We start from the raw sequence: 14,453 nt of genomic DNA, 5'->3' as shown, positions 1-14,453 counted from the left end.
TCCTTCCTGTTGTGTTCAGGTCAAATTTGACCGATTTACAGCTTAAAGCACTCATAAATATTGTGTTTTACATCCGATTGCCTCAAGGCCTTATGCATCCTCCACACCATGCACTAGAACATTTCACAGTGATTATCGCCTCTTTTGTTGAATTTTGAGTGTTTGATTACATCTGTGGTGTTCCCGGTCAAAGGTGATCGCCATAGGAAATGAATGGGAATCCCACTGAATAGTCCACTGAACGACCCATTGAGTGGGCCACTGAACGACACCCACTGAACAACACCACAGAATGGGTCACTAAACGACCCATTGAATGGGCTGCTGAACGACACCCATTGAATGACCCACTGAATTGGCCACTGAACAGGTGGGTGGAGTGCCTACCAGTTATGTTATGACTGAGAACCTTCACAGACATACCAGCTATGTACAATGCAGGCCCTGAGGTGACAGTTGATGAGCACCTGGTACCTTTCAGAGGTTGCTGTTTCTTCAAGGTGTACATTCCAACAAACCAGGAAAAAAAGAATAAAGATCTGGGTAGCAGATCTTTATACACACACACACACACACACACACACACACACACACACACACACACACACACACACACACACACACACACACACACACACACACACACACACACACACGGCTTCTGTATTTTGCTTCTGTATTTTGTAATACATTTCCAGTGCGTATTTGTATTTTCAATGCAGTTATTTTATGTCTAATTCTATTTATTCATGTTAAACACTACTTTGAGACATTGTTCAGAGCTAAAGAAGGTTGAGTAAATGAATAAAAATAACCGAAGGGCTATTGTGGATGTTTTGACATTCCTTCAGGAGCTGCTCAATAAGGGCCTTTCATTTTCAACAATTACGGTTTATTTAGCACCTATATCTGCTTGTCATGTTGGCTTTGACAGGCTGACACCAGGTGCACATCCCCTTGCTATACATTTTCTGAAAGGGGTTCGCTGGCTGAGAGCCATGCTTAAGTCCAGTGTCCCTGCTTGGGACTTGTCTTTGGTGCTGTTTAAACCCATTGAATCTGTGGATATGAAATTTCTCTCAAATAAGACTCCATTCCTTCTTGCTTTGGCTTCGGCAAAGCGGGTGGGTGTCCTCATGTGCTGTCTGTGCATCCCTCCTGCACATAGTTCTCTCCTGATGGCCACAAAGTCATAATGCGTCCAAATGCTGCCTATTTTCCCAAGATCATGCCTGCATTTTATAGCTCAATGGAGTTTGAGGTGCTGAGCTTTTGCTCCCCTCCTTTGGCATCTGAGGAGCAGAGGAAGATGCATTCTCTTTGTCCAGTGCGTGTGCTACACACCTACATTGAGCGCGCTTAGAATGTGCATTTGTGTGACCAGCTGTTTTTCTGCTTCGCTAATCCAACTAAAGGTAGAGCTCTGTCTAAACAGAGGCTGTCCCACAGGATTATAGAAGCTATCTCACTGGTGTACAGCACCAAAGGCCTTGCTTTGCCCCACTTACAGTGGGGCAAAAAAGTATTTAGTTAGCCACCGATTGTGCAAGTTCCCCCACCTAAAATGATGACAGAGGTCAGTAATTTGCACCAGAGGTACACTTCAACTGTGAGAGACAGAATGTGAAAAAAAATCCATGAATCCACATGGTAGGATTTGTAAAGAATTTATTTGTAAATCAGGGTGGAAAATAAGTATTTGGTCAATAACAAAAATACAACTCAATACTTTGTAACATAACCTTTGTTGGCAATAACAGAGGTCAAACGTTTACTATAGGTCTTTACCAGGTTTGCACACACAGTAGCTGGTATTTTGGCCCATTCCTCCATGCAGATCTTCTCGAGAGCAGTGATGTTTTGGGGCTGTCGCCGAGCAACACGGACTTTCAACTCCCGCCACAGATTTTCTATGGGGTTGAGGTCTGGAGACTGGCTAGGCCACTCCAGGACTTTCAAATGCTTCTTACGGAGCCACTCCTTTGTTGCCCGGGCCGTGTGTTTTGGATCATTGTCATGTTGGAAGACCCAGCCTCGTTTCATCTTCAAAGTTCTCACTGATGGAAGGAGGTTTTGGCTCAAAATCTCACGATACATGGCCCCATTCATTCTGTCCTTAACACGGATCAGTCGTCCTGTCCCCTTGGCAGAAAAACAGCCCCATAGCATGATGTTTCCACCCCCATGCTTCACAGTAGGTATGGTGTTCTTGGGATGCAACTCAGTATTCTTCTTCCTCCAAACACGACGAGTTGAGTTTATACCAAAAAGTTCTACTTTGGTTTCATCTGACCACATGACATTCTCCCAATCCTCTGCTGTATCATCCATGTGCTCTCTGGCAAACTTCAGACGGGCCTGGACATGCACTGGCTTCAGCAGCGGAACACGTCTGGCACTGCGGGATTTGATTCCCTGCCGTTGTAGTGTGTTACTGATGGTGACCTTTGTTACTTTGGTCCCAGCTCTCTGCAGGTCATTCACCAGGTCCCCCCGTGTGGTTCTGGGATCTTTGCTCACCGTTCTCATGATCATTTTGACCCCACGGGATGAGATCTTGCGTGGAGCCCCAGATCGAGGGAGATTATCAGTGGTCTTGTATGTCTTCCATTTTCTGATGATTGCTCTCACAGTTGATTTTTTCACACCAAGCTGCTTGCCTATTGTAGATTCACTCTTCCCAGTCTGGTGCAGGTCTACAATACTTTTCCTGGTGTCCTTCGAAAGCTCTTTGGTCTTGGCCATGGCGGAGTTTGGAGTCTGACTGTTTGAGGCTGTGGACAGGTGTCTTTTATACAGATGATGAGTTCAAACAGGTGCCATTCATACAGGTAACAGGTGGGGGACAGAAAAGCTTCTTACAGGAGACATTACAGGTCTGTGAGAGCCAGAGATTTTCCTTGTTTGAGGTGACCAAATACTTATTTTCCACCCTAATTTACGAATAAATTCTTTACAAATCCTACCATGTGAATACATGGATTTTTTTTTTCACGTTCTGTCTCTCACAGTTGAAGTGTACCTCTGGTGCAAATTACTGACCTCTGTCATCATTTTAGGTGGGGGAACTTGCACAATCGGTGGCTGACTAAATACTTTTTTGCCCCACTGTATTTTGTATGCGCAGTCCTTTGTTAACAGCTCTTAATGCTTTGGCCTCTGAGTACCGATGCAGAGTTTATAGTCTCAGCTGTCAATTGTTTTCTGTTCAGAGTGGAGGGTTGCCTTCCTGTCTGTCCCCCACTCATGGTCCTGGATGAGGTCACTCATCGGTGTGTGTACATTGAAGACTGTGAGTATCTGTGTAACACTTTATGATGAACAGTATTTATAAATTCATGGATTTTTTTTTCACATTCTGTCTCTCACAGTTGAAGTGTACCTCTGGTGCAAATTACTGACCTCTGTCATCATTTTAAGTGGGGGAACTTGCACAATCGGTGGCGAGGTGGACTCACTGAGCATTTTGGCTCGGTGAAGAGCGGCTATTGAACTGAGGGATGACTGTGATGACAGCGGTTATATGTGCAGGTGGGCTGTATCCCAATTCAGGGTCTGCAGCCTTAAAGTACGCGGCCTCAACAATCCTCAAGGGCCGCGTACTTAAAGACCGCTAAGGCCGGAAGTGCGAGGCTTGTGAAATGGGACGGTCCAGCCTCCGTTGCGCTGCCCAGGTTGCCTAGCAACCATAATACTAACAGCTGGAAACGTTTCATACAGCATTGTTTGACAGAATTGAAGGAGAAAATCTTTTGTTCATTTGTTTTTTTGTTTCTACATGAGCTTTGATCATTCTCTGTAGGATTAAGCTCAGCTATTGAACGGCGTATATTTTAAAGTACAGGCTTTAAAACCAAGTTAGTACAAACGTCACTAATGTCACATAACTTTGCCGACATGTGGCCAACAGTAATGTTTTAATGTTCTTCGTTATTAAACATTTGCACATAAATAAGTGACATAATATTCAGTACTTACTTAAAGTTTACTCTTCGGGCGCCCCTCATCCGCAGTTTTTTTTCGGCAAAATTATCCACACCCACCGCCGCGCTATGCATTCTGGGATATGTTGGGCCACGAAGTCTACACCGCCACGTCCTTAAAATTCAGGGAAATGAAGGACGCATTTGAGGGCCGCATTTCGAGCAGCCTTCGAATTGGGACAGCCTTCGTCGTGTCGCTGTGACGTAATCGGCCTTAAAATGCGGCCTTTAAGGCTGCAGTCCTGAATTGGGATACAGCCCTCATCTGCCTTAAAGACGTGAATAAAGGTTTCTTCAGCCAGGACATGCGAGGGCGTGATATCCCTTACTTATGTGTTGTACCTCGTTCCTCTCCTTCAGGGAACAGAAGTTATAGACATAACTATTCGTTTCAAGTCTTTAGGTTTTGTCACTGTGCCTCCCCTGTATTACACGTTTCATGTCTAGTCTCCCTTGTCTTCATGTTTGTTTATCGCCTGTGTCTGTTTTGTGTCAGTTATGTTCCCATGTCTGATTCTTCCCCAGTCCCTGTGTCAAAGTGTGTGGCTCATGTTTCCTGTTTTATTTTGATAGTCCCTTGAGATGTGTTCAGAGTGTTCTGTTTTGCTTCCTCCCTGTCTCATTGTGTCAGATGAGTTCCAGCTATGTTTCCCTCGTGATTCTCATCCCCTCATTATCCTTTGTGTATTTAGCCCTCTGTCTTCCTTTGCCTGTTGTTGGACTGTCTGCCCTTTGTTTCCTAGTCCCATGTTTTTCTTGTTCCAGGTAATTTCGATCCATGTACTTAGTGTTTAGTTAGTTGAATATTAGTCTCCCTTTGCTTTGTTTGCATTTCATGCAGCCAGAAATAAAGGCTCACTTTTTGTTAATATTAAATTGTGTCTTGGTAGTCTGAATTTGGGTCTACTCTCTCTCTACACTCTTCACCGTCTGCCACTGCAGACATGACAATTTGAGCCTATATGAATGCTTCAACACTATGCACGCAATTCTTGTTTTTAAAGTCATTAAAGGCGTACGCTGTATAATCATTCCACTCTGAAAAAAATAACAAAATGACATGGCAATCATGCCCATGATGAGTGTATGTAAACATCTTACTACAACTGTAAACCAGAACTCTTGTGTCTGAATGAACCTCAGATCACTATAGTGAGGTAAATCTGCTCTGAAGATGTAGGTTTAACACTATGTTAGTATGCCATTGAAGGTACAAATCTATTTGACCTTCACTGGAGCTTCTGTTGAAGTGTCCTGGGTCCTACTCCTTGGTTCTAGTCCTCCTGCCTCCTCCTGTCCCTCTTCATCCACCTGATGTTGGTCACTCTGAGGGTTTGGTGGTGATGCTGAAGGTCTCTGCTCCTTTGCCCTGCAGCCATTCTGCATCTCTTGCTCATTACGGGTTTCTAGCCTGTGGCTCCAGTCACTGAAACCTTCATCTTCATCCAGGCCCACGGAGCAACTGGGCTTCAGCTCCTCATCTGACCTAAGAATAGAGCACAGAAAATTTATCACTTACCTGATCTCAGAAACCGAAGCCTTGGCCTTGGGTGCAGTATTTTTAGTCATGTAGTCTTTGACATGTAGTCTTTGACTGTGTTAGGGAGATTTGGACATTTTCACACTACTCATAAGTAATTGGTCCTTTAAACAGAGGAAGGAGAAGTATCACATGCCTTTATGGGAAAGCCTGAAAGTCTCACAACATAGTATAACCAAAAACAATGTGTAAATAATTGTCAGAAAATAGCTTTAATACTTAATTTATGTATTGTAATTTAACCATGTTTTCATTATTGCTAATCTTAATGACATTCATAGTCCATATGGCAGACATCCAGGTTTATAATATCACTACAATAATCACTATCAGTGGTGCAAAAGGTCAATGTGAAGTTAGGCAGAAGATGGAAAATAACTAATCAGTAAATCTGGCAAAAATGGTCAGAATCTTACTAACTTTAATAAAATAAAATCTTGACAGCAGACATGGAGTTCAGGACCCAGTCTGATCATTTGAAATTTTCTGACTCTGTGTGTGAGAGCTCACCTGTCTGAGGTGTAGAAAGGTAGAGCTTTTAATCTACTATCCTGAGTGAGCCCATCCCAGTCAAGAGAAGAATAGTTATCAATAATTAATACGGTTTTCTCTCACATTGGGAACACCCTTACACAAGTTTAAATGATTCCCTCTTATGATTACACCCCCTCCACGACTTGAAGTCTTATGCACAACATCTGATGACCTGTATGTACCAACCATGCTGAACTGATTTTTTTTTCCAAACTGACCACATAAGGTAGGAAAATATAAAAGGAAAGCCAGTCAGTTTTCTTATTTTCAGTTAATTCTGCTATTCACATTTTCAGAACTTGATAGTCAAGTTTAGATTCTGTTTAGTTAAATTTGTTAGGCAGCAAGTGAGCTTGCTTCGGAGCAAACAAAGAAAATATATTCATGGGGGCAAAACTGTTGAAAGATGGCTGGCAGGTGGCATATGGGATCTTAGGTTTCAAGCTCCATGGAAACAGAGACAATAACTGTGGAAACACCAAACAGAGGCACTGCTGCCTCCAGTTTCAGAAAACCTCAAGTCAGCAAACCAACCTTATAAGCAGCAACAGATTAAAAGCTACTGATGTCTCTAAATAACTCCAAGTAGAATTTGTTTTTACACAAATGTTTCTCTTAAAAAAAGCCATTTTCAGATTGTCCCTTGCTAGAGCAGGAGGCACTGGATGTCCTTTGGCAGAATGTCTTACACTGGATCTTCTTCCTGATGCAAACTCAGAGGGGATTTGTGTCTCTCACTGGAATCAAACTGTCACCCTCATACTTGCCAAGCATATGTGTTAACCATTACACCACTGGAAATTCCAGAGTACCCTAGATTTCTCTATAAAGGTTCATATTATATTCAGCATTTCAGATTTTAGCAACTGGAATTCTATTTAGATTCATCTAATTCAAATCTTGTCCTTTTAGCAATCTATAATAACAGGTGTCTCACAAACTAATTATATGTGACTGGGTGGTAGTTAAGGCAATGGGTCAGGAAAAGAACTTACAGTTGTTAATACAGACATTTTCTGATAAGAGGATGAGTGAGTTGTGCAGTTTTTGCTGAGTATCATAAACTCAAGCGATGGGAATATTTCCTCCAGAGATTCCCTTTCTGACATCTGCCCATACAACCGGAAGCTGATGGTGCAGCAGCTTTTTCAGCTCCTTTACCTGCAGCATCACTGGGCTAGGTAACTGGGCTGAATGTACTGATGACACCAACACACGCTTTTCCACAACAATGAGCACAGACAGGCTGAGCTGTAAACATGAAGAGCAGCCCGTCTTCAGTGTTTGCTGTAAATGCAATGGTTGGGTTAGTGAGAGAAACCAAGCCTTGTTGGAACAGATAGTATCAGCTGAGAAGTCTTGCTAGAAAGCAATCCAAGCAAATTAAATATTCTTCTTGGTTGTCTTATTGGTGTACTAATCCCAGCTTCACTTGATTAACATTCCTAAGTTTTATAAACTGCTGCATAAAGACTAAACATGCATGCAACTCATTAGAAGAGTCTTTAACTTGGACATTTTGCAAAGTTTGTGATGTGAATTCTTGTTGTTTTAAGTTTATCAATTTATTACTGTGAAGTATTCACAGAGCACAAGCTGTCCTTGTGTGTAATGAAAGTACAGCCTCTCTAAGCAATAAAACATATTTTTTAAAAGTGATGTAAGTGGATGGATGGATACAGCTCTGTAACATTTCTTTGGGTGGAAGACTATAAACAACTCAGCTTAAGCCTAAGATAAAAGGTTATTTGTTATGTGACGAGAAAAATTACATACTTTTATATTTTCTGTTTCTAGACAGACTTGTTGATATTTACGTAGCAAAAGCTGTAAGAAGCTGAATAAGAAGCTGGAAGGCCTGACAAACAATGTGTGCTACAACATTACTTACTCTGTGTTTTGTGTGTAGTGGTTCTGTTGGGTGGGCTCGAGCCAGGACGGGCTCTTCTCTCCTCTCTGCTTTTCCCTGGCCCTTCTCCTTCTCTCCCGCTCAATCTCTTCAGCATCCTCCTGGCTCCGCTGTGCTGTCACCCTGCAGTTCGCACAAATATCATTACACTTACAGGACACACAGTGTATACTGCAAATGCAATGTTATACATTTTAGAAAAGACCTTTTAAGAGGCTATATGTAGCTTATCCAGCCCTTACTGGATAAGCGCAAGGACATGGATGGATGGATATATTAACTCTAAATGGAAATCAATTCTTCATTAATTTTTACATACATACATACATACATACATTTCCAAAAAAGTGTATTTGAAAAAAAAAGCCATAAGTAGTTGTAAAATTCTTCTCATAGTTTTCATGTAATTACTGTTGGTGGACTTTTAAGCTGTTGAAGAGATGGTAAAGTTGGCTTCCCCTCAGTGTGTGCCCATGTAACTGCCCAAGGCTCCCCAACCTTCCAGATTTGCTACATTGTTCTGAGTTTGTGGACACCTACTGTGAATATTAGAACAACATGTGATTATTTAGAAGGTTACTCTGCCAGGAAATATGCTGCTCTGAAAGCCAGTGTTTTGATTCAGTATTTCCATGAGAGCGCTGATGTTGAGCAATAATGCCTGCATTGCTCCAACTCATCCCAAAGCTGTTGAATTGAAATGAGGTTGGGGCTCTGTGGATGCTCTTAGAACTCGGGGAAAAAAATCTTTTGGGAACTTGCTTTGTACACAGGGTGCTACAAAGATGTCACTGAACTAAAATTTCCTTTAATTTAGTCTAAGAGGCCAAACCCAGGATGATATAGTGAGGATTGAAAGTTGTAAGAAATGAAAAACTGAACTGACCTTATTAGCATCGAGCAGCCACGCTGGCACCCAGATCTATGTTATGCACATTTGCTATTTATCTGGTACAATGTTGAAATGAACCTATGGAAAAGTCTATGCATGATGAGTTTTTCACACATAATTTAAAATTCACTGGAAAGAACGAGTTCTTTCCCATCAAAAGCGCATTAGTTCATTTGCCCGATTGGTTTTAGCTTCCAGTGGGTGTGACCTGATAACAATAACTCCTTTTATTGTCCAAGAACATCTGGTGGAGTTTGAGCCAGCTGCCGTGCTTTTTCACTTAATTTCAATCTCGAGAGAAAAACAGAGAGAAGGAGAGTGAGGAGGTGGAGGAGGAGGTCAAGATATGGAGGAGAAGGACAGAGAGAGACCTTAATGCTCCATCTTGTCATACAACTCGAGGTCTGGATAAAGTCTTGTCTGGAAATTGGAATGAGCAAAACCTCGGAAATATTTATTCATCTGATTGGCTGGGAGTTTGACATCACCTAAATCTCTGGACTTTCTATTGTGTACAGAAAGGGTCTTTGGAGTGTGATGTCATTGTTTTGAAGGAAAATGTCAGCTCATTACAATTTGGATACAGTTTTAACAGCCACAATGGCAGTGAATTCATCACTTTAATTGCTTCTGTTTGGAAACATAACAACATTGTTGCATATTCTTTATTTCTGGCATGCAACAAGAGACGTTGGGCTTAAAATAAACACCCTGGAAGCATTAATAAAAAAGAAGACAATAAATGATTAAGTTTTAGCACTGTGTGTAAACATTCAACTATTCAGCTTTGATTTCTTTTTCTGGAATGGGATGGTAATGCTAATGTCCATGTTGTAGTATAGTATACACATCATTACATGATTAGCTTGATGAATGATACATATCACCTATATATCACATCGAATTTATTCCACACTAACTTGTTTTGGAAATTGTTAGTCTGTGATCAATCTGTTTGAACCGTATGCATTGGTAGAAAACTGCACCAAAGAAAAAAAGCATCAAAATAAATGATGGGTGTAAGTTTAATAGTGAGGTAGTCGATTCAACGCTATGTTAAAATATGACTACATAACATTAAATATCACATTTACATCCTGGTGCAAATAATTGGTTTCGTTTGTTTGTCAGATTTTTATTATTATTATTTTTAAAAAGGGATATTATCTAGTTTATGGATTTAGTTTGCTATTAAAGCTAGCATTAGCTGCTAACTTATCATTCTTGACTCTTGTCCACATATAATCACTGCTGGCCCATGCCAGCAGTCAAAAAGCTTCAAAATACATTACTTTATTTTTAGTGTCTCATTTTGAAATATTTTTTTCTGACGTTTCATAAAACTGTAGAAGAACAGCAGGAACAAAGAAAGGCAAAAGTGTGATCTTGTTGGTTCTAACTGAAGGAATACATAAAACATGCAGAAAATTTGCCAGTGCAGTGCAATGCAAAAGGCTTAAATATAAATCAGCTCATCTGTGGATAAAATCTTTGTGAAAGTTTTTAATAAGCAACTGAAGAAAATCTCATTGCTTAAGACTTTTAGTGAGGACGCTGACCATAAGTTCTAAGTCAAACATGCTGTGGTTGTTATGTGGGAAAGTGACCTACATAAGATTGTACTCACTAGAGATGTAGTAGGAGTCATGTTGTCAAGTCTGTCTTAAGTTTGCTGTAATCTGATTTGATGTGTGACAGGGCTGTTTTGGCTTCGCAGTCAGGCTATGGGGAGAGAGAGAGTGGGTGGTGATGGGTCAATTGGAGATCAGGTTTGATTGTCTGGACCTCATCACTACTGCATGAAATGTAACAAGGGGAAGAAGCATGAAATCTTTATATGTCCATATGTGTTGGCTATTTGCTCGCTGATGTTTGATGTTTCTGTTGGTGTCTTTTGGAGCATTTTGAATGAAATTATCTGACAAATAATATGACCTATTGTGAGGTACAATGCACTCAGAAACTAAAGTATTTTTGATTGGATGTTGCTTATAACTAATTAGCACCTATGCGGTTTTTGAATACACGATGGCAACAAGCTAACTAGCATTTTCTGACAACTGTTAACCTCTCATCCAGATTTGTTACATAAACTTCTGGCTCCAAAAACAAAAATGGCAGCTGAACTGCTAACCTGAACAGATTAAACATGTAGGAGTCTAGAACTCTTCTCCAGAAGAAGTCACTAAATGAAGTGACCTAATGTTTCTCACACTGGAAACGCAACATCCAGAAGAACAGAGTCAACTTTTTGAGTGGGCTATGCAAATGTTTTGGAGCCTTTTGGAAAATGATAGCCTGTTATCTATTTAGCATAATTTGTTGCCTCAAGGACAGCCTACCTGCTTCCTAACACACACACTGTTTGCTTATCTAAAAGCTATGTTTAGGAAGTGGTATAAAAAACTGTGTCAGGTTAAATTTCAGAATTAGTTGATCATGCTTGCTGAATTATTATTTCTGTGCAAAGGCAAATGTAGTCTTATCAATTCCTGTAAAAATGTAAATTAACGCATGAAATAATTGCAATTTTACATATGTTGGCCAAACTGTAAATATAGTACTCTCACATAGTCTTTAATTTTTATGGTTTGTGATGTGATCTAAAATTAGATGACATCCCACTGACACTATGTCCTTAAGTAATTGCTTCCTTTGAGTAAATAATAATTATGTACCTCTCTGGAAGTTGATTAGGCAGTATTGCGGCTGTATAAACTGCATATTTGTGTGGTGAGGTTTATAGAGTCACATCACTTTGTTTAAGGTGAGTTGAACTTTATGGTTTCTGTCAAATGTTAATACTGGCAAATGTCATGCCTTTGTACTTATTTGAGCACTCAAAGTATTTTCTTACTAGAAATCTCATTCACCAATCACACACATTCATACGGTGCTTTATAACATTCACGCACACACATAGTCCCATATGGTCCACTGGGGTAACTAACTGTTGGGGCAACTGTTGTTGGAGGATACTGACTCCGCCAGTGCCAAAGTATCCTTTGGCACTGGCGGAGTCAGGGATGGATTCACCAATGTTTTGACTGGTGGATGACCTACACAATCAATCCATGCAACGTGTGGTATAACATCAGCAGCACTTAATCTATGCACACAAAACAGTGGACAAAGAACTGACCAACAGCTGGCTTGTCTGCTGACTTGTTGCATTCTACACGACTGCTTTTAGATGCAATAACAAATCAGTCTGGCAGTGTGAAACTGTTTGTGTGATCTGCCAAAAAGCACAGTTTTGTATTGTTGCATTTTCTTCACATGCTCAGACAATGTATTGTCTCTGCAGAGTGGTCTGAACTACACGGTATCCTTGGGGTCTGCTGGGGTATTTAACACAATGTTAATAACCATAAAATTACAGAGGATGTCTGTCTGATTAGCATAATTTTTTCCACCATTTACACAATGAGGCAATGCAGGCCTGCAGAACAGGATTTTCTTTGTGTGTGTGTGTGCGTGTATGTGTGTACGTAGTAGAGCAGGAGGGGGTTCAGGAGTCAGCCAGATGATGTCATAGACATTAAGAAAGTTGCAGCTATAAAGGAAGCCATTGAACTCAGCCTAATGTCATTTTGAGTATAGTCACATAGCAATGCTCCAGCACTCATGGAGGAAACAAGAAATACAAGAAATACAGAGACAATGATTGTATCACTGATTCAGGGTCCTGTGCCTATTAGAGGTGAAAAATTAGAGCAGATTGCTGTAAATGGCCAAATTAGGCAAATAGAGAACAGAAAGCAACAAATGGCTGGTTGAATTAAAAATCATTGTGATGATAAAAGTAACTTAAATTGAGCAATTACCTCCATTGTTTTAAAGGAGGAGCTGCAGAAACTGTTTAGAACTCATTTTACAAACTTCTATTTAATTCTTGGTAACTTGTCAGGTCATGCTCCAAAACAGTGGTTAACAACTAGTCAGCAGAAGACACTTCTTTACGTTTTCTTTAGAAAAATACTTATTTTCTGTCTTATTTTGTTTAACACTAAAACTACTAAACTATACATTTTAATTTCTCCGTTACCACATTTCTGGTTTAGAAGTATACACAATTTCAGTAGGATGTGAAATACGATTCAGATAAATGTGGTGCAAACTGGTTGCAATAAACCTAAACAGGGGTGAGGTGACATGTAAGTACAAAACAGAGATACTGGACTGCTTTGTTATAAGCTTTTCACTCACATCATTTGAAAAAACAGTCACAGCTTCATGTTATTTGCCAAGTACTCCATTGTAATGCTGAAGTCATGAGGATGAAATGTCTTGATTTTCAAAAAACCCACATCACCCATCTTCAAGGACATAATTTAAACCATGAGACCTGCATGCATACAATTGCATATTAAAGATAAAGTAGAAAGGACTAAGTTGAAATCGAAACATAAAAAAGCCATGCTGCTTTTCTGCTGTAATCAGTTCATCTCTTCATTTTTACAGTTTTTCAATTTGTACATTACAGCCAATATAGATGACGCTTGGTTACAAACAATATGGTCATATGATCATAATATAAGATGTATTACAAATATTGCACGTTCAAAAATGTATCTTGCTTCAAAGTATGGCTGATCGAAATTTTAGCTGTACTCATAGGTTTTTAATATCTGCTAGATATGCACTTATCTTAAGTTTATCGCTAGCATTTAAATATGCATTTGCATTCTTCTACTGTTTTGGCTGATGTGTCATTATGTATCTACTCATTTTATTGTGCAGGTGAAGAATCTGTGACCAAAAAACATTTCCCACTGACCTGATGAGGTTCTGCAGAAGCTGCCTGCTGGAGCTTCTTCTTCTGATGGAGTCTGACATGGTGAACTGGGCCGCTCCTGGTCCGTGGTCCTGGATTCAGTCCTGCTTCTGAGTTTGGTGTACTCTTAGACCTTCTTTACAGCTTTTTTCTTTTATCTTACTAGCTCAAGTGGGCCTCTCTCTATTTCTGTCTCCCCCCCTCCCCTCTCTTTCTGGTCTCAGGTCTCTCCTCCCCCCATGTGGTTTTCATTGAGGCACTTTAACCCCCTCCACCTCCTCTTGCCCTAACAAATGTCATGTGACTTTCCCAAGGGGGAAAGTGAGATGATATCATAACACTGAACTGGTAACAATACTATATGCATGTAACTCTGTGTTTTCTTTCATTTAATTATTACTTATATTCATTTAGTAACACTTCAGACTGTTAATAATGCACAAATTTATACTTCCTATGTTGTTTTCTAATGAAAAAGTACATTTTCTTTACATTACCTGAGAATATTCAAACACTCGTTACCAGTCAATATCTCTCATTCAAAATCCACAGAGCCTGAGCTGCTAAGTCATTTATGTCAGCCACTGCAAGTGAAACAGACTAAAAAGCACTGGTATCACACTTTTTAACAGATTCCTTCAGCATGTGTTCTAAAGGTTAAAGGTCATGTTGACTTTTGGTAATTGATGAGCTGTCACTTTTCTGTTCTCTTTCATGTAACACAGCAAAAACAACTGGAAATGTCTCTGTGATCTTTAGTGCTCACAGTCCTGCCTGGAACTGCTTAACACCAGTGAGAGTAGCTCAGTCAGAGCTCG

At 40.2% G+C, this 14,453-nt stretch overlaps 1 pseudogene across 1 annotated transcript in view; it reads right to left on the bottom strand.

The window, feature by feature from the left end:
* The window catches only part of LOC146679100 (uncharacterized), a 38,346-nt pseudogene extending 24,493 nt beyond the window's left edge, over positions 1–13,853 (bottom strand). Inside the window, exons 1-3 of the transcript XR_014911874.1 lie at positions 13,639–13,853; positions 7,949–8,089; positions 5,211–5,469 (exon numbers count right to left, since the gene is read on the bottom strand). The product of XR_014911874.1 is annotated as an uncharacterized LOC146679100 (transcript). The remainder of the gene's footprint in view (positions 1–5,210; positions 5,470–7,948; positions 8,090–13,638) is intronic.
* Between the last annotated feature and the right edge of the window lie 600 nt (positions 13,854–14,453).

Source organism: Rhamphochromis longiceps, linkage group LG1 (genome assembly GCF_057381845.1).
Source record: "Rhamphochromis longiceps isolate RC_006_pf linkage group LG1, R_longiceps_female_GT1.1, whole genome shotgun sequence".
NCBI lineage: Eukaryota > Metazoa > Chordata > Actinopteri > Cichliformes > Cichlidae > Rhamphochromis > Rhamphochromis longiceps.
Note: the sequence above shows the minus strand (reverse complement) of the source record. Positions and strands in the feature narration are given on the sequence as shown.